Genomic DNA, 22,571 nt, shown 5'->3' on the forward strand with positions numbered 1-22,571 from the left:
ATAAGTACTAAAATGCATGTAAATACAAATATATATATATATATATATATAAAACTTAATCGTGTGTTTAAAGGGTGAAGCTCCGCATGGGAAATGGCTCCATTCAAATGCATGCTTCCCCGCTTTCCTTCTGGTTCTTCTCAGGCAGCGACAAAGCTCGGTGCTGAACGTATCGGCGATGAAATGTGAGGAAGAAGACGAAGAAGAAGAACAGAGGGGAAAGGCTCCGGTCACTCTCTGCTCCCCGAGCAGAGTGTGTACACTGCACGTCAATCAGGACAGGAAAGGAAAGGAAATAAAAGGCAAGAAGAAGGACAGGAGAAGGAGAAGAAGGAGAAGGATGACCCACCAATCGCCCTCTCCAACCTGCCGTTACGCAAGCATCCCGCCGGTTCTTTTTAGTATTCCCTATTCCCCGAATGGATTCCAATCATATTCCAACAGATCCTCCTTTAACCAATCCCTCGGCTTGTATGCAGCACCATCCATCTCTCCCTGGCCCCTCACGCAGCCTCATGGGATGATTACATTGGAAAATTAGTCGAGTTCACACTTTGCTGCTACCTTCCCGGATCTTTTTTGTATTCTCTTGCCGATGTGAACTCGCTGCTGTTTACGTGAGGATTTCAAGGAATGCCTCTGTATTTAATTCTGCTACGAAACTGAACTACTAAGTGAGGGTTGGTTGTTACAAAACTATAGTTTTTTTGATGCAGTTGTGATGCACTGTCGCCAGTCGATGAATCTCTCGCCTCTTTGAAGGCTGTGCGGGTCCTACCGCGACCGGTCCGGTTTAGGAATCCACCTAATTCGTTATGGCCATCTTGTGGATCGGCTTCTCGAATCACGGACAGACAGATGCTTGCCTCTACAGACAACCCTAGGTCGGAATGCAAGTCACGATAATTGCGCAACGAATCTTAAAGTGGACATGGATATGTACCTACTCTGATTCCGAAGATAATCAGGCATGAATGCCAGAAGTGAGAGGAGCCGTTCAGTTAGAGGGATGAAAAAATAACGTCTTATTCGAAACAGGGTTTCAGTCATGTCATGGTAGAACCAGAGATGGAGTCCTCTGTGGACCACGCATTTCAACCCCAGTTCATGAGCAAAGGCCCCCCATCAAGACGCACAAATAATCAAACCGCTCTTAATTTGTCAATCACTGCTGATTTCGCCATGTATCGGGTCTCAGTGAAAACATTGTTTTCAAACTTGCAAGACTTCAGACCTACCACTTCTAGTCCAATAAACAACTCGAAAGCTAGAAACTCCAGTTAGGAGTCCAATAATCCCCTGTCTTCGAAACAGTACCAGAACTGAATTTAAGCTCTAAAAAGTAAAGAAAGAGCCGTGGTAATCAAGGGGTCGAGAAGCGCTTCTGCGATCAGGAAGCACCATTGCAATATTGTACAAAATACCATGCTATGAGCAATCGAATAATCTTGACCCAGCGAGGCGACAACTAGATTAAACATTACGATGTATTTGCAGTGGATAACTACGATGAGTGCCCCACAATGGAGAGGGTCGAGCCAAACCTTTCGATGCGAGTAAAAAGGGAGGTCGGTCAGTGACCAAATTGAAAGCGACAATGATACCATTTTACTAACTTTGAGGGCAAGGACAAGGGAGACCGAACATTGCTCAAGAATAGGAAAGGGTTAGCGGAAACGACCCGGAACGGCATCGCAGCCGTCGCCTACTCACACCTCACCTAATTGGTGCGATCTAGCGGGCAAGTCGCCCCAAATCGGAGTATGTAACATCCACTTCAAGCTCCTTCTGACTCATTGTTCACAACTGCCTCTCGCCTACAGCCGATCGCAATTCTCAAGCCTTTCTGTAATTCTTCGCTCTGCGCGTTCGTTCTCCACCTTCAAGCCTCACCATGGCAATCTCTGGATGCGGCAAGCCTGACTGCGGTTGCGGCAGCGACTGCCAATGCAGCAATGGATGCTCGTGAGTCTTATTCCGATTCGATTGGCTTGCTTTATTTTTTTGTTTTCCTTTTCCCAATTGGATTTCTGTTTGCTGGAGAGTTAGAGAGTGCGCGAAACTATTGTGAATCCTTAACGGAGAATAGGAGTTTTGCCGGTCGAAACATTTCTTTTTGTGAAAGTAGTCTGGTAGTTTGTGTTTTAGACGTAAAAGGTTTTGCCATAATTTGATTGCTACGCGTTATATCCCCTTGTTCACTTTCTGCGTCTTGAAATATCTTCTAACAAGTGTTGGGGAAAGTCTTCGTCGGAGTTACTACGTGTTGTAGGTGTAATTAAGTTTGGAATCGCTACAAGATCGTGTAAAGGTAGCTTAGTTGGTGTGCGTCTGTGACTAATGACACTTGAGAGCTGAAGTGAGGTCTTTCCTGGTGAGGCTGATGCCACACACACGAATCAATCGTTGCGAGCTATCTTGAGCCTGCTGTTCTATATGCACTCTTCGCCATGTTGTCGACATCTGAAACATCGTGAGTTGAATCGTCGTTCTAACTAGTGTCGTGATCGTGTGATTGATTCGGCAGATGCTGCAAGACTTTGGTCAAGTAAGTTTCACTTTCGGCTTTGAACCTCTTTCAGCAAAATTGGCTTCCAAAGCACTGATGTCCTAGAACAAACCCCAGCAGTCATCAATTCTAGCTCTGTGGACCCCCCATTCAAACTCACTGCATCCGTTTGTATGACTCTTTGAGAACTGACCCACTATTGTGATCCGGTCCTGTGCACAGCTTCAACACCGAGAACGACTGCAAGTGTGGCCCAAACTGCAACTGTGCCGACTGCGCATGCCACAAGTGAGCGCAGCCACCGTCGTGGATGCGCCGGTGCAGCAATCCCATAGCCACTGCCATGGAAGCAACGAGAGGACATGGCGGGTAGTTGCACCGCTTGGAAAGCAGCAACACTTGTGCAGAAATAGTCCGAAAAACCACCTATAAAAACATGGCATATCTGCCCTTCACAGTATCATACAACAATGTGGCAGAGGCCGTTATATTTGAATAACATATTCGGGATGGGGCTCCCTCGAGCTTCTCCCCTTTTTCTGTGAACCCAAATGCCTCCAACAGTATATGTGTGTGTGTATGTTTTGCTTGTGTTATTCTGCACATTTCGGTGCAAACTCTTCCACATGATCAGCATGATTTTTACCCAACATGTCTGTATTTTTTCACTTCCTTGTCGCGGAATTGTTCTTTCGTTTGTTTTTTTTTCTGCGCATGCAAGTGCGTATTTTGAGGTTGTGTGCATGTTTGTTTTTGGTGTTGTTTCAACGTGAAGGTTTTACTGTGTCATGAACATAGATAATGAATTTTAATTCTGGAACTTTCAATTATAATTCTCTCAAAGCTGCAAGTGAACTTTTCCGGCTAAGGCACTTGCCACAAACACATCTTCCACCAAAACTCTTCTGATTCTAAGTCCACCAGCCATGTACAGACAGTCGTGTTTCAATTTTAAATGTCACGATTTTGTGCAATTTAACATTGATTTGAACATAAAAAATAAAAAAATAAAAATTAAATGATTTAATAAGGGTTCTTACATATCTATGAGGTATTGTGTTCATAATTTGAATTGACATGTTCTAAAAGAAATAAAAACTTAAAGCCAGCTTAAATATATGAACTAAATAAAAATTATACTATAAGAATTAAGACTCTTGAAAACATAAAAAAAATTGTTTTTTACTTTCAATCTAAGTACTTATGAAAAAATAATTAAAGATTTTTTTTTTTTTTTTTTTTTTTTTTTTCCCTAATATGAAATAAGTTTAAAATTTTCAAGTATCAAAAATACTGATATTATAAATATTTAATAGAAAAAATGTTCAATTCTATTAGAAGTTTGGAACAATAAAAAGAAGCAAACATCGATTTATCTTAAGAATTTTAATTGTAATTTAGTAAACATGTAATTTTATAATATAAATTATAAAAATTAATAAAAATATTTATTTATATCATATTTGCATTAGATGCATACATATAGAAAATATAAGTGCATTGCAAACAAAAACTTGAAAGAAATACTTGAAACATTAGTATTAGATATTAGGGACCGTATATAAGAGAAGGATTCAAGACTAAAAAATAGAGTTAGCTTGACATTAGAACAATAACTAGATAGAAGGCAAGAAGATCCTGGCTAGACCAGAAGAAGTGAGTTGTTAAAACTAAGGATCCTCTCGACCTTCACTCCTATATATTAGATCCTAAGAAGCTTCTTAAGAAGTTTCTATGAGGCTTAGAAACAAAGCAAGCCTAAGATCTTTCTTTGGCAACTTCTTAAATCATCTAAAGCCTTCTACAACCTTCCAAGATCTCTTATGACCTTCTAAAATATTCTTAGAATCTATTAGAATCTTTTAGAATCTTTTGAAACCTTCTAGAACCTTCTCAAACTTTCTTCAGTTGTATGTCCATAACATCACCTCCTCTTCTAACTTTGAGGTCTCCAAGAAGCAATGTTGCTACAAGTTAGTATATGCACAAGAAGTTGAAGATCTGTCACATAGTATCTACTATATATTCCAGTTATTTTTCACAAGGCAAATGGTTCATAGGCCCCTATAGCCATTGATAGTGCCACAAGTCTTCTACTTATGACCAAGCATGAACTTCAATATCTTTGTTATGGAATTGTCTTGCAAACACTCCTTCTGGGCATCCTTTATAGGCACGTTCTACCTCAAACACAATTACCAGCCACTTATTACTAGATATCTTTCAATGTCTTCATAGTTCACGCAGCTCTTCATCTCAGGATCGTCTTTGCAAGCTACTTAGTTGAGATGGTATGATCGACAAAGTGTCTATTTTTTGAATATCTATATTACATAAAATAGACAAGACCAAAAGAATACAAATAGGCTATGGTCATGAATTTGAACTACTGACTTATATTGTTCTAAACATTTGAAAAAATTACCTCTTCAGAGGCTGCTTTCTTCGCTTCTTTATGAGGCCAAGAACTAAGAATCTTCATAGTGAAGCCATCTTACCAAGCTACTGTTCTTTATTTTTTTACTTTTAGTTTAGACGGATGTTGTTGATGGAACTTTTAAACCTTCATTTGTATATTTACAAGGTTGCCAACTAGTTCCCATGTATAATTCTTGATATCATATTCCTGCAAATGAACCAGATATTCAAGCCTTTCATGTCTTATCCTTGAATCTAATATCTCTTCTACCTCAAATTCAACATAATTGTTGATTTCAACCATAGGAGGTAGTAGTTGTCTTTGACCTCATATATTTGATTCTTTATACCTTTCCAAAAGTGAAACATGAAAGATTAGATGAATCTTCATGGATACAAGTAACTCTCACCCACACTTTATTATTAACTTAGAATGGAGAATGTTCCTTCTTCAATTCATCTGCCACTAGCTTATAACATTGTTGAGTCTTTTCTAGGTAAGTCTTTATGGTTGCTTGAAGTTTGGCCATCTTCATAACAAACTTCTTTACTATTAGATTTGCCAACTTTGAAGGCTCTATCATATCCAACTTTAGATAATAATCATAATTTGAATAGAATGGCATTATCGGGGTAGAGAGAGTTTGCGTCAAGAAAGCGTTGGACTTCTGGCTGTTACGAAATGATCAATCAAGTCTAAGATATAAAAGTACCAAGTTTATTTATATATAATATATTTCTTTTTAGGATAATTATATCAAAACATAAGCCCAAGCGCCAAGAAAACACCCAAATGTATGATAAAATATCTTAAAACCTTATATATGCTAATGAGAAATGTTTTCCAAACTTCAACAACTCAAATCTCACGATTGGATCATCCAAAAAAAATTAAATTTTACATGAAATATTAATATACTTTCAAAAATTACTACAAAAAAATTCAATTGCAAATTTATTACGGATCTTGAGATATCACCAAAATCCTAACAGTAGCTTTAAATCCTAGCTTACATACACCCGTGTGCTAATTTCTTCATATCTCACAAAATAAGTACTCAAATACCATAAAACTTTGATTTATAGCTTTTTAACTAAATAACTCACACTTATGGAAATTTTGAGCCAAAAATTCGTCTAAAAACTTAAGATATGGCTCCAACCATTACTATCAACAAAATGACTGACTCACTACCATTGAATTACATGTACTGTCTTCAATGCCCTATAATTCCTTTATCTAGACTTTGAATTCATCAAATAGTATATGCAAAGTATAGCCAAAAAAGTTTTCTCTTCAATTCTAGTTGCCGATCTTTCATTGCTTCCCGTACACATATGTTATGCTTCAAAGAGTGACAATAGGTACAAATTTCACACCTTAATTTTGAATACCTATATCTCCTTTACAAAAACTCAAAATCATACAAATTCTTCATCCAAAATATACCTAAAATCTTGAACTTACTGATCCTAGCCTCCAAAGCTCAAAATACTTCCAAAGAAAAATCCTAATCCCTAATAAGGCCTCGAAAAGCCTCCTTGAAGTCCATTGGGCATGGCCTTCGACCAATAGGAATGAAGACCTCCATTCCTTGCCTTCATCCAACCATGCTTTGCTTTCATCCCTCTGAATAAGCCTCCTAATAGTTTAGACTTTCATCTTTAGACTCCAACCCTCTCTTAAATTTTATACTAAATATCTAAATCCTACATAATATAAACACTATAATCAAAATAGATAAATCTCCAAATAAGTTTTTCTATATCAATTCTCTTTAAATTTATTTACTAACCACTCTAATTTACATCAAGACTTACAAACATATTATATGTCTTAATTAATTTTTACATACTATAAGCAATTACAATACAACATCGTTTGTTACATAGATGCATAAATTGTATTCTTATATGCAAATTCTACCAACAACAAGTAAGAAGTCTAGTCGTCTCGTCAATAATTGATGGTACACCTCAAATATTGTTCAAGAATTTAATTAATTTGCTCCGTTTGGCCATTAATTTGAGGGTGGAAGGTAGAAGAAAGGTTGATGTCAAACTTAAGAATCTTAAAGAGTGCCTTCCAAAACCTTGATACAAATTATGGCCCACGATCCGACATAATGTCATTCAGTAACTTGTGATAATGATAGACATTGTCAATAAAAAATCTTGTCATTTCTTTACTAGTAATTGACTTCTTGCAAGGTATAAAATATACCATCTTGGTCAATCAATCAGCAATTATAAAAATAATGTCAAGTGGGCTTAATGGTAGAAGATCTGTAATAAAATCGATTGAGATAGATGACTATGGTTATCTTAGAATAGGAAGGGATTGAAGAAGTTCATATAGTTGATGTCGACGGTTCTTTGACCTTGAACAAGTATCATATGATAGTACAAATTTCTTAACGTCCTTCCTCATTTTAGGCCACCAAAAGTCTATAGACACAAGTTCTAAGGTCTTGTTGAATCTTAGAGATATATCAATACCTTGCAATTTTTCCTGCAAGTATGTTCTTTAAACATGCCATGACCTTTTTTACAAGTCTCTATAAAGTAGCACTTATTGAAATCCAGATGTATAAAAATTAGAGCTATTGTAAAAGCATCTTTTAAGCTTTGAAAAGCTTTCTCTAATTTGGGGCCCCAATCTAGCTTGTCCTTGCATGTCAACTACATAAGTGGAGTAGCAATCTTAGAGTAATTCCTAACAAAAATCCTATAGAAGTTTGTAAATCCAAGAAAGCATTGGATATCACATAAAGTTTTTGGCTTTGCCCAATCAATGATTACTTGTATATTCTTTGAATCTATAAAAAAGACTTTGTTGGAAATAATATATCTAACAAATTTGACTTCAGGTGCATGAAATATACACTTCTCTAGTTTTACATAAAGCCTAACATTTTGTAGCTTTTCCAATATAAGGCGGGTATGTTTTTTGTGATCTTTAAAATTCTTAAAAAAGATTAAAATATCGTCAAAATAGATCACAAAAAAATCATCAAGATGCTTACAAAATATGTCATTCATTAAGTATTGGAATATGATTAGTGCATTGGTAAGTCCAAAAGGTATGATATTGTATTCAAAATATCCATACTTGGTACAAAATACTATCTTCTATTCATCTTCCTCTTTAATGCATACCAAGTTATACACGCCTTGTAGATCAATTTTTATAAAGATCTTTGCTTGGCTAAATTGATTAAGTTCAAATATCAATGACAATGCATATGTCATGAACATATACATATAAACCAATAATTACTTATATGATTTAGATAATAGTAAGTAAAAATAGGTCAATTCCATAATATCTTCTATAGATGCTACTTTAACTTTATAAGTATCTTTAATTAACTTTTTAGATTAGAAACATGGTCGAAAAGTTGATCATGTACCTCACATGTTGATAGCTTGAAGGAGAAGCTAATTATGTGGCCCACAAGTAAAAAACTTGCCTTATGAACTAAGGCACATGTCATGCAAAGTCAACACATATTACAGATCCTATAGAACATTATTACATAGCTTTTAGTTAGATAGTATATATAAAGGCAAGAATGAAGTCCTCTCCACTCTTGTCAACTCCTTTTTTGCTTCTATTCTAGTTTCAAGAGTCTCAAGTTTTCTTGTCTTTTGGTAATAAGCCATTCCAGTTTTGTTTTAATATATGTACTTTCTTATTTCTATTTTGTCACTTTTTCTTTGATACGGATTTAATTGTTTTATGCATCATCTTCTAGTTCATATCCTTAATAGATTGACAAGTGTACACTTACAATATCACAACTTTATCTTGTCTTGATTAAGAGTAGATTATTTCTTTCTTCTGATAAGACATAAGCATATTAGAAACTGCAGATTACCCTCTTCTAAACTGATATTATTCTTAGTATTTTCTTTGTCCTCAAGTCCTTTCTTCTACTTATCTTGAGTGGTACTAGATATTTTTTTGAATGTTATTATGGCAGAGCTTGTTGAAATGAAGAATGCAATAGCACAAATGAAAGAAAAATTGAGAGAATTGATGCTTGCAATGCATCAATTCAACTTATCACTATAAGGATCAACAAGAATGGCAAGAAGTGAAGATATAGAGATGATTAGAGCTGCATCAACATCTGTACCAAATCATATCCTTTCACTCATGATAGAACATCATTCAAGTATTAGAGAATTAAGAGTTGTCCTATCTGAGAAGTTTGATGGTAGAAGATCCAAATTTCAAGGATTTATCAATCAAGTACAACTTGTGATTGAATTTCAATCCAAAGCTATCCAACTTCAAGATCACAAGTTAGATTCATTGATACACTTCTTTCAAATTCAACTTTATTGTGGTTTTCATCTTTTCTTGAACAATGAGATTCAATATTGGATAATCTAGAGGCATTTTTGGCAAAATTTTGATTCATGTATAGAGAACTAGATGCAACTTGTGTTGCAACCAACAAGATCCATATTTTGCAACAAAGCAATCAATCTGTAATATTATATGCTTCACAGTTTTGACAACTTGGAACTAATATCAAGAGGAATGATATTGCACTTATTAGCCAATATTTCTATAGATTATAATATGAAGTAAAGAAATTGATGCTCAACTTATCTAATCCTCAAACATTGAATCAAGCAATTGACTTTGCTATGAAGTGTAACAATTAGCTTTTTGAATTTTGATCTCAGAGTCGTATAAGTAGGTCTCAACGTTACTATAATTTGATAGCAATACCAACATCTCTTCAACACATACATTTAAAAGTAAAAGATATGCAAATTGATGTTGTATGTTTTAAATCTTTTACGAAGAAAAAAAAGACTCATCGCCTTCAAGAAGGATTATGCTTATATTATGGAGAACTTAAACACACTACTCAACATTGTCCAAAGAAGAGACAAAACCACAAAATAAGGAGCACAACTATCAAAGAAGACAATGTGTCAGAAAACGAATTTGTTAAGCTACAATAAGAATTATGCGGCTAGAATCTTGTACAATTTCTAATAAAGGTCCTATCTTCTCTCCAAAATCCTCTCCTTATTTTATAATAGATATATATTTAGGACCTAATAATTTTAAAGCCTCCGCCATGATAGATTTAAGAACCTCAACTTGTTTCTTAGATGAAGAATTTGTTAAAAGTCATAAAATATAGTAAGTATAAAAAACTAAACTTGTTCATACAGAAGTCATAGATAGTCATCCATTATTTTCTAGAGATGTTACTCATGAAAATTTTCTTTTAGATGTAACAATAAATGATCATAGTAGTTGTATAATCTTTAATATAATTAGATCTCCTTTTAATCTAATCATTTTAGGTTTATCGTAGTTAAAAAAATATAATCTTTACATAGATTGGATTTTTCATACTCTTGATTTTTTTAAAAGTATAATTAAGAGTGACATTAATCTAGTAAAAAGTCATAAAACTAACACAATAAAACTTGTATTTGTAGGTGCGAGAGCTTTCTTATATGGTGCAAAAGAAGGATCACCGTGTGTCATTTACACCACACCTGTTTCTAATGATGCAAAGACTTCAAGTTGCGTTTCAAACCAATATCAAGCATTTTAAGATGTATTTGAGAAGAAGAATACAGATATTCTTCCAAAACATCGTCCCTATGCTTACTCAATTGACCTTCAAGAAGAAGTACAACCACGATTTGGATCAATCTATAGTTTATCACAAAATGAATTAGTTGAATTCAAGAAATATATTGAAGAGAATCTAGCTAAGAATTTCATACGCCATTCCAAATCACCAACAGGAGCTCCAATCTTATTTGTGAAGAAGAAAAATAGATCATTGCAGATGTGTGTTGATTATTGAAGACTCAATAAGATTACCATCAAGAATAGATACCCTCTATCTTTGATATCCAAACTTCTCGATGAATTGAATGAAGCTAAGATCTACACAAAAATAGATCTATGGAGAGCATACAATCTAATACATATTAAAGAAGGAGATGAATGGAAGATTATATTTCGAACTAGATATGAATCTTTTGAATACAACATCATGCCTTTTGGACTTATAAATGCATCAATAGCTTTTCAACATTAAATGAATGATGTTTTTTGAGAATTTTTGGAAGATTTTTTTGTCTGTAATCTTAATGATATCTTGATCTATTTTAAGAACATAGATAAACATAAACTTTATGTTCAACATGTGTTACAAAAATTAAGAGATGCGGGACTTTATGCCAAGATAAAAAAGTATGTATTCTACGCTACTCAAGTTGACTTCTTAAGATATATCGTTTCAAATGATGGACTTGTGATGGATTTTAAGAAAATTCAAACTATTATGGATTGAAAGATTCAAAAAATAGTAAAGAGATGTCTAATGCTTTTTGGGCTTTGTCAACTATTATTGAATCTTCATCAAAGATTTCTCTCAAGTTGCAGCTCCACTTACAAATTTGATTTGTAAAGACAAACTTAGGTGGAGCAAAGAAGCTGAAGCATTTTTGAAGCTTTGAAGTCAATCTTTATTTCTGTACCAATCTTGTATTGTATCAACTTTTCTAATACATTTTTTATGGAAATAGATATAGTAGACTTTGCTTTAGGTGCCATATTATCACAAATGGGAATAGATGATAAACTTCACCTAGTAGCTTTTCATTCTAAAAAATTTTCAACAGCCAAAATTAACTATGAAATCTATGACAAAGAGCTTGTTGTAATTGTGGATTCATTTCAAGAATGGTATCATTATCTAAAAAGTGCTTCCAATCCAGCCACCATATATACGGACTATAAAGATCTTGAGTATTACATGTCAATACATATTTTGAATTGTTGCCAAGCCTGTTGGAGCATGTCTTTATCAAGATTTGATTTCAAGATCATGTATCAACTCGAAAAATAATAAGGTTTATCAGACGTATTTCTAGACATTCTTATCTTATACCAAAAGAAGGAGATGCATCTTTTGATCAACAAAGAATAATTATCTTGGAGCCATAGTATTTTCATCTTCAAATAATGAAATCAACATTGACTATTGATTTAATCCTTGTGAAATAAATCCAATTAAGTATATCTTTTGATCTTCTTGTTCACAATATCAAAAATCCTTCTTTTAAGCCCCAAGATACTTCTAAGTTTGAGTTCAAAAATAACCTACTTTATTTTGAAGGTAGATTATATGTTCCAAAAGGAGAAGCATGATTATATGTTCTTCAAGCACATCATGACTTTCTAGCAGTATGACATTTTGGATACAACAAAACTTTGGAGATAATATATACAGAGATTTTTGGTGGCCACAAATATGAAAGGATATGAAAGACTTTATTTAATCATGTAACATTTCTTTAAGATCAAAAATTCTTCGTCATCAACCTTTTGGACTTCTTCAACCTTTTCTATAAAAGAAACATTTATCTTTTGTTATAAAAGAAACCTTTCCTATAAAAGAAACAAGATCTAGGCAAGATAACATTCTACTTTCAATCTTTATTTATAGCTTCTTTGTATTTGTGATGCTAAAGAGATGGAGGACCAATAACCAATGGATTCAACTGAAGAGCCTTTATTTGTTGACCTGTCAGATGAAATATTGCAATTGTCACAACCTTCAAGATGAGGCAATTGAAATGAAGATCTTCAAGAATGATATGTTTTTCCTTGAATAGATAGCAAGATACAATGCATTTGGTATCATGACCTTGGAAGAGACTCTCGATGTTTGGTAATTTTATTAGAGGTAGGAACAACTCCTGACACTGTTTCAAATATTTTATTTGAAGGAAGTTATGGAGGCCTCAACAAAGTTCAAATAATATGGTGATCTTCCTTCTCTAGTATAAGACACTATCGATGGCTAAGAAGGCTTATCAACTATCTTTGAAGAGAACAAAGATCGGAATATGTGGCAAATATAATTTGCCGCATCTTAGATTTTTTTAACATATGAAGATCACTCCTTGTGAAACTTGTCCCTAAAAGGGAAGATAATGTCATGGATATACACAAGTAAACTAATAATTACTTATGTGATTTAGATAATAATAGATAAAAGTAGATCAATTCCATAATATCTTCTATTGAAGCTTCATAGATGTACTATGATTTTATAAGTATCTTTAATTGACTTTTTAGGTTAAAAACGTAGTCAATAAGTTGACCATGTGCCACACATGTTGATAACTTGAAGAATAAGCTAACTATATGGCCCACACATAGAAAACTTATCTTATAAGCTAACGCATGTGTCTTGCAAAGTCAACACATATTACATGTCTTATAGAACATTACCACATAGCTTCTAGTTATATAGTATATATAGAGGTAAGACTGAAGCCTTCTTCACTCTTGTCAACTCCTTTCTTGTTTCTACTCTAATTTCAAGAGTCTCAAGTTTTCTTATCTTTTGGCAATAAGCCATTCGAGTTTCTTTTTAATATATGTACTTCTTTATTTCTATTTTTTCACTTTTTCTTTGATACGGATTTCATTGGTTTATACATCACCTTCCAATTCATATTCTTAATAAGATATCAATACTTTATTATGATTTTATTGAGATTGCAATAATTGACACACATCCATAAAGATCTATCTTCTTTTTTACAAATAATATCAAAGCACCAAATGGTGACTTGAAATGTCAAATAAAATTTTTAGTAAGATCGTTATCAATGTACTCTTTTAAAGTCACAAAGTCATTCTGAGATAAATTATAGATGAGTCCAAACAATGATTGAGCTCCTTTTTGAAGGTCAATCGCATAATCACAAGGGCGATGCTTCAGTAACATGTCTGCCTTTTATTTTTTAAATACATCTGCAAAATCCTTATACGTCTTTGAAATTATTGTTGTAACAACCATAGGTTTCGATCGTAGATTTGTATAGACAACAAATGTAGTGCCTTATTTAGCTGCCCTCACAAATGCTCTAGCTTCAATAAATAAATATTGTTTAAGTTTTCACTTATCAAGTGTTACAAGTTTTTTCATAGATATTCGGCATTTATAATCTACTAGAAGAAATTTTAACTTTTTGGATGCCTAATCTATCTATGGATTATATTTTTTAAGCCATGAGAGTCCTAAAATGACTCAACTTGATGATGATCAAATGACATTGAATACTACTTGGCTACTATAGTTGTCAAAGGTTATTTTTGATGAAATTGCCTCATGAATGACATCTCCAGAGGATAAAAGTCGACCATCTATTACTTCTACATGTATGGCTTTGGATTTTTTGACCATACAAATTTTGTCTGATTTAGAAAATTCTTTGTAAATAAAACATGTAGAGGCTTTTGAATCAAGTAATGCATGATACTCTAGTTTTGTGATTTCTAGTAGTATAAGTATAATAAAACAATGGAAAGAGTTGGCAAAGAGTACATGATCTTTTTTGATTTGTGATAATAAAGAATCTAGCCATGTAATCCCTACTGTGGCTAAATGCTCTCATGTTTTTGCAAAGCTTTTCATGATGTGGCCACACTCCTCATTTGATATACACATTGGCATTTCTCTAAAAAATTATCAACCTTAAAGCTAGGTTTTCCATAATATAAGCATAGGCCAAGTTTTCTTCAATTCTTTTTTTCTTGTTCAAAAAGAAATTTGAAGTGAACTACATTAATTTGTATATCTTCTGCTTCTAAATGCTCATTAGAATTAGATGATGAAGAAGCTATAGAATAATTGATATATACATGTGGCATAATTGAAGAATGTTTATCTTGTCGTTGTTGAAATAAAAAATTATCGCACTTTACAACTTGATTAATGGCTTCATTATGTATTTGAGGATCTGGCATAGACAACAATAAGTCCTTGACATTGTCTCTTAAACTCGAATAAAATTGGCTCATCAACGCATCTTCTCCCCAATTTATATCACGTACTAATTGTCAAAAATCTAAGGCATACATTGATGTAGAACATGTTCTTTGTCAATGGCTTTGAATTTTAATTTTTGAAGAACAAACCTTATTATGTTCACCAAATGCTTCTGCAAATGCTACCAAAAATACTTCAAAATGATATAATATAGGGATTTTTTTTTTTAAGTAATAGAAAAAATCAAGATAAAGCTTGATTTGAGTGCAAGGTTCCAACCAAACAAACATGAGATACTTTAATTGAATATCATTGAGGATGAAGCAAGGTAATTAGTCATACTTGATTTATAAAGCCACAAAATTTTGACTGGGTACCATTGAACTTTTTTGGAAGGCTAATCCTTGGTTCTTTTGTTGTTATTGTTGTCAAATCATTACCTTGAGTAGATGCACCTTCTATATTTGTTGAAGAAAATATAAGCATTTGAAAATTTAGAATCTCTATTGCTATTTGATGTGGTAGTTGAGACACTCTGGCTCCTTGATCATTATATATGGTCATATATAATTCTTCATTCTACTTTGACAAAGTCTCTGTCATGATCCTCAATGCTTCAAGAGCATTAATAATAGAATCTAACTTGATCTCTTTGGAGTTTGTCATATTGATTTTTTACCATAGAATATCAAAAAAACATACGCATTTAAAGAAAAAAAATCTAATCTATGGTATCAAAAAAAAATCAAAAGAATATTAAAAAAAGAACAATATTAGTCTAGTAGAGGGTAATCCACAACCTCTAGAATGCTATAGTACTTCTAAGAAGATGGGTAATCCACTCTTTGTCAAGAAAGACTAAGCTTCTAATATTGTTTTATGGCAATCTTGACAAACTGTTATGGATCGTATACAAGACAAGGATTCAAGACCAAGAAATGGAATTAACTCAACATTAAAACAATAATTGGTTACAAGACAAGAAGGTCTTGGCTAGACCACAAGAAGTGATTTGTCAAAATTGAGAATCCTCTCTGCCTCGACTTCTATATATATTAGGTCCTTAAAAGCTTCTTGAGAAGTTTCTATGAGGCTTGGAAAAAAGCAAGCCTAAGATCCATCTTTGGCAACTTCGTAAATTATCTAAAGTCTCCTAGAACCTTCCAAGATCTCTTATGATCTTCTAAAACTTTCTTGGAATCTATTGGAATCTTTTGGAACCTTCTAAAACCTCTAGAACCTTTTCAAACCTTCTTCAATTGTATGTTCATGACATTAGAAATATAAAAATATATGAAGATACTTAGACATAAATAAAAATAAATACATTAGAAGAAGAATTAATATTTGTAATTATAAAATTATTATCTTTTTTAATTAAATATTCTACCAATTAAATCTTTAGTAGAAAATTTTATAAAGAAATATATTATAATTTTTTACTATATTATTAAAAGAATATAAAATCAATATATCTAAATCTTAAATCAATGCACATTACTACCATGATTCAATCTTTGTGACTACTTCTTCAATTTGGAAATAAAAAATCCATAAACTCATTTATTCAATTCAATCTTATTTTCTTAGCAAATTTGAAGGTGTATCAACAATGTTCTATGGCACAAGAAAAGAAAAGAATGGAAAAGAAGAGTAGTAGATGCTATTAAGTGAGGATGTACTTTTATAGTGTATATGCTAGAATGAAGTACTTAAGAGTGCTACAAAATGAGAGCCAACATAAAATGATACAAGAGAGACTCCAAATTTCTACTCTTTAAGGAAGAGCTTAGATTTTTTTTTGCCATTGTATACTGAGTTTACAATTTTTATATTTCCAAATGGAAGAAGTAGTGACAATGATTGAATAATAGAAGTAAGGTGGATTGATTTAAGAATAAAGTAGATATATATAATATTTTCCTTTCATTATTGCATGTTTAGCTATTCATAATTTAAATAGACACTAATAGAATATGATAATGTATAAAATATAATAAAAATAAAATTTATATTTTTACTTTATAGATAAGAAAACTCTACCACTAGATATTTTAAAGCAATTAAATATTTTTCAAAAAGAAAAAAAATAAAAAATATTTTTAAAAAAATTAAAATATTAAAAATACAAATATTTTCTTTATTATTACATCTAAAGTGGCAAACTAATAGCTATTATTATACATATATTTAAATAGAGTATTTAATAATAAAGATAAATTAAATAATTTTTTGGTTATTAAATATTTAAGCATAAATATTCTAATTTATATAATATTAATAATATTTAATATAATTTAATATTATTTATATAACTTAATTTATATAATAAAAATATTAAATTAAAAAATACTAAAAAATAAGTCTTAAAGATGTCTTTAAAAATAATATAAATAATCTAAAAATAATAATAATTTTATATCTAAATAAAATAAAATATTTTAAAAAATTATATACATATATATATATATATATTACATAAAATTAATTAATTATAGAATTTTAGTAAGAAATCATTTGTAAAGAATTAAAATTAAAACTAAAATTAAAAAATTAATTATTAAGTTTCTAAAAAAATAAGTTAAAGATAAAAAATCTAGAAAAGGTAAAAATTAAAATAAATAATTAATCAAATAAATAGATAATTAAATAATTAAAATTTTAAGATTAAAAATAGATAATTTAATCTGAATTTTTAAAATTTTACAATGAAAAATATAAAAAATATAGAATTATTTTTATTCAACTTCTAAAATTTTGACATAATCATAATTACAATATTATTGAAAAGACTATAGAAACTTACACAAATCTAATCATAAACTCTCTCTCTCTCTCTCTCTCTCTCTTTATATATATGTATAATTTCTAATATTAAAATAAAATGTATTAAGGATATATATATATATATATATATATATATATAAGCCGTAATTTTATTGATTAGATATAATATAATATTTTTTATTAGAAGTTCAACTTATTTAAACTATAAATGCTAATTTTATTTCAAAAAATTCTATTTCTTTAGTAAATATTCATATAATTCGATGATTCAAGGATAGATTGATTTTTTATTTCAAAATAAGAAAAATATATAAGTTATGACTTGAAAAAAATTAGATAATTCAAGTTGGAAAGAAATAAAAATATATATATGGATCGAATGGAATAGATCTATTACTAGTATATAGATTAGAAATTGACTTGTATTATCTAGTAATAACTTCTAGAGATGTCATAAGCAAGAATAGAGGTTTGTCTTTTCAATCATGTTATTTGATATTTAAAATAAGAAAAATTTGAATATAAAAATATATAATTTATTTCATAAAGAAAATAAAATAAGATTATATAATAAAAAATGAAATTACTGTAATTATCTAACATATTCTATAAATAGAATATATAATTATTAATTTTTTAGATTTGAATAAAATCTTTTTAAGACTTTTAATGTAAAAAATTTCTACAAAGTATTTGATAAAATGATAAATAAATATAAATATATATATATATATATATATATTACTATTAATTATAGATTATTGCTGAAATTTCCTTAATTTTTTAAGTGGTGTAGAAATTTCACCAAATAATATGTTCAGATAGAATTAAACAGTAAGAGATTAGATGGTATAAGAAAATATTTTACATTAGATTGTGTTTAAATGTTTTCATAAAATATAAAAACATATAAAGAATAGAAAAAATAATTTTAGTTACATTCCAAATTAGTAGAAATTCAAGATGGTTCTGATAATTTTAATACTGTTTTTATTATATTATATTTCATGTTTTCTTAAAATATTAACTTTCACTTAAAATAATAAAATAATAAAAAATAAAGTATTTAAGGCATGGGGCTTCTTTAGACAATTAAAAAAAATATAAATTTTTATGAATATAATTTTCTTATTAAAGTAAGAGAATAAAGATATTTCAAATTAACATTTTAGAGCCAGTAAAGAAAATTATTTAAACATCCTAGGATAAATTTTTATAAAAAATGTTTTTGAAGACTAATATTAAAGAATTAATAATTAACTTATCTTTTTAGTAAGTATGATAAGAAAATAGATATAAAATTAAAAAAAATCAAATGAAATAGATCACATTCAATAATATTCTCTTTATATACACAAAAATAGATTACTTTTGTGAAATCTGTTAGAATTTTACAGTAGATATACAGTTTTTTTTATTTTAATAGAACATTTAAAAATTTTCATAAAGAAATATTTTGTTATAAATAAAAAATAAAATAACGTTAATCATCTAAAATAGAGTCACAAAAACCATTATAAAAGATATATAGATATTTTTTCAGAAACTAATTTTATTACAAAATTATATATATATATATATATATATATATATATAATTGAGTTTTTAAACATTATGGTGAAAATGATCATTCATATTATATAATAAAAAAAATTCAAAAAATTCAAAAAAAAAACTAGCATATGATCATCTAATAACCATAAGAATTTAACTTGATAAAAAAATAATGAGTGGTATTAGACTTCTCATTTACACAATCATTAAACCAGATCAAGTAGCTATTTGCAGGCACACAAAAAGGCATCCAAACCCTTATGGACATAAAATCTCAAAACAAAGTAAATAGATAGAGCTATAATTGGAAAAATCTTTGGCCAATTCTTTAAATTTGATCAAATTTCATAAATCAAACCATTGTCAATTATTACTTGTTATAAATTTGTTAAAATCAAAATTAAGAATAAATGATGTGTCCAACTGAAGTAAAAGCACAGAGGTCTTTTTAACAAAGTAGGTGATTGGAGAATTCAAAATTTAAATACAAGTTTTTATAATTCTTCTTCATGGTACAATAAGAGCTGATTTTTTAAAATTTTATGTGTGCTACATACATCCATATTATATAAATAACTAAAAATAAGTGGATGTAGGTATAAATAGAGTATGTTAATAATATATATTTTTTGCACTATTGTAAAATCTAATTAGATGAGATTTGGATCTAAGTGTGTCTTTAGATGTGCTATATGGCTATAAAATCTTCTTTTTTGAAATTTTTTATTTTGAAAACTTTATAGAAGTGTTTCACAAGTTATGTAATTATTATAAAAATTTAATATTCTTTAGAATGAATTTTTACAACTTTATTATTACTTTCTGTATATATAAAAAGAATAAGGTCATCTTCAAATATTATAATTACATCACTTATATTTTTATCTTCTTTTAAATGTTTTAGAATTTCTTATAATTAAAATTAGCTGTTATAATTTCTACTTTTTTTCTATAATATAAAGTAAAAAATTTTATATTATTAATATTTATATAAAAAAATGTACATATAGTATATATATATATATATATATATATATGTATACATCACTATTTAACATGAAATGAAAAATCTAAGAAAAAGTTTGATCACAAAGTAAGAAAAGATAGTTATAATAGCTACTAGTAGAAAAAAGTTACAAAAGTTTGGAACAAACAAAAGTAGTGTAGTATTATAATTTTTTAAAAATGCAATGACTATCTCAAAGACCCATATTGCAGAAATAACTTTAAATTATAATGATTCCAATTAATAGTGTTATTTACATTATAAATTCTCAAAGAATATTGCTCATAAAATTTTTTATATATATATAGGGAAATGATAAAGTGACTCAAAATTTTACTAAATCAACCTTGATGCTCTATTCCTAGCAATTCTCCATTTCCCTTGTTTCCAACAATTGCCCATGTTTCCAAAGTTCCCAACCCCTTACCTCCATCTTTAGCAACAATTGAGGATAGAAAATGGCTAGAAATAGGGATGGAGGCTCAATGGAGGCTCCAAAGGTGCAATGATGCTTAAGATAGAGTAGGCCACTTTAGTAAAAAATTGGGTCACTTTATTATTCCTTTATATATAAATATATTACATATCTATTAATATGTTGATTTTTTTTGGAAAAAATTGACTATGTTTTAAGTCATGAGAGAGTCTTTCAAAAAAGAATTATGTGCTAGTTGGTTGTGTTAAGATCTAAATTGGTAATTGAAAACATTACCAAGTAATATAGTGAGTTAAGAAAAAAAAATTTGCTTAAAAAATATTATTGACTTTTTAAAGAAAGAATCTACAATAGTTGTAAATGATTTTTTTTAATGTTAATTATTTCAGTTGGAATCTCTAAATTGAAGTAAAAATAAGATGGTATTTGTAATCAAAATTATTATTGCCAACAAATTTTTTTTTATTTTTATTTTAAAGTTCTACTCTACACTTATAAACAATCACACTTTATATTTCTTGATTAAGATGGTAAAAAAGAAAAAAGACAAAAAGGAAAAACCTCAAAATTACAATATCTATTATTTCTACCTATGTGGCTAGAGCAAAGAAATTTACGCAATTCACCCACTATTGCCCTCTTTCAATTTAGAACTTAATTTACTATCTCTTCCTTGCCAAAACTAGTCAAGTTCTTGTATCATACATTTTTGTATTAAAATAAAATCAAAACACCATCAATGTCACCATCAAAGTCAGATATATTTAAAAAATCCGATGACTTGCTATTCCAATAAATAAGCAAATAAATACTTCTTGTGTTTTTCTTCAACAATCAAGTCACAAGTTTCTACCGATAACACCAGGCATGCGATCTGCTCTATCTATCTATATTCATCAACATCAACTAAAATAGAATTTTGTTTTGAATCTGCTTTGCAATGAGTCCAAGCAGATAGCTTTGTCAACATTCTATTTCAGGGAAATCTTGTTGTCCCTCTGCATCATTGCCACATTTCTTCTTCTAGAATCCTGAGTTGGTTAGCTATTATTATTAATGTTTATCACAATACAATTGTACATAGTTCGAATAATACTTTTATTATTATTATTAAGACTAGTAATATGAGTTAGTTGATGAGCTTCAAAGCGCAACTCCCCTAGCTCACCCAATTTTCACAGTGGAGACAAACAAGCTGGAACTGTTGTTTCTCATGATAAATGAAAATGTTCATTTAGGATTGTGTGTTTGTGGGTTGGTTTATGTTTAAATGATCAACTAATGAAGAAAACAGTAAATAGTTAGATATTGCATCAGCTTTTTGGAAAAAAATTGATGTAATGCCAAGCTAGATTTAATATCTTTCTACCTTACATTTAAAGTTCCATTATTAATGTATAAATAAATATTAGTAAATATTCTGACATATATTTATACAAGCCTTGAGCCCATTTCATAAAATACATAAATCTCAACTGCTTTTCTTGTGATAGAAACTTAAAAGATAAAACAGATTGGCAAAGAACATTAAATAAGTAGAGCGTATGAATTTCACTATATAATTAGTCAACAACAATGTCAAAATCTGCGTATACATATATAAGTATATATATGCAGTTTTTCCAAATACGCATGTACATGCAAACAAGTATAAAATTAGTAAAAAATGCAAGAGCATAGTTCAAAGAGGTTAACAAGAGGGCCAACATATGCTACTGGCCAGCCAAGCAAGCAGGAAGGCAACGAACGAAGCGGTGAACGACGACGACGACGACGAAAAGGACGTGGACGAGGATGACGGAGGACGACGAAGAAGGCGACGAAGACGGCGAGGATGATGAAGACGACGAGAATGGGAACCCGTTGACCCGACGTTGCCAGACTTCGGCGCCATCCAACAACCACCCACCCCTGAATAGACGGAAGGACGCCGTGTCTACGAGTTACCAGCAGTTGCTTTTCGCCATGGATACAGAGTCAGGGCGGGCAGCAGCAGAGAGGCGGAGCGGGCAGCCGGGTGGC

The 22,571-nt window shown here is 30.4% G+C and overlaps 1 long non-coding RNA gene across 1 annotated transcript; it reads left to right on the plus strand.

Moving 5' to 3' along the window:
- Positions 1 to 1,807: 1,807 nt before the first annotated feature.
- LOC149989923 (uncharacterized) lies at positions 1,808 to 3,055 on the plus strand. Its single transcript, XR_016504522.1, has 3 exons — positions 1,808 to 1,965; positions 2,528 to 2,548; positions 2,732 to 3,055. It is a non-coding gene; the product is annotated as an uncharacterized LOC149989923 (long non-coding RNA).
- Positions 3,056 to 22,571: the final 19,516 nt, after the last annotated feature.

Source organism: Physcomitrium patens, chromosome 1 (genome assembly GCF_059467195.1).
Source record: "Physcomitrium patens ecotype Gransden chromosome 1, ASM5946719v1, whole genome shotgun sequence".
Taxonomy (NCBI): domain Eukaryota; kingdom Viridiplantae; phylum Streptophyta; class Bryopsida; order Funariales; family Funariaceae; genus Physcomitrium; species Physcomitrium patens.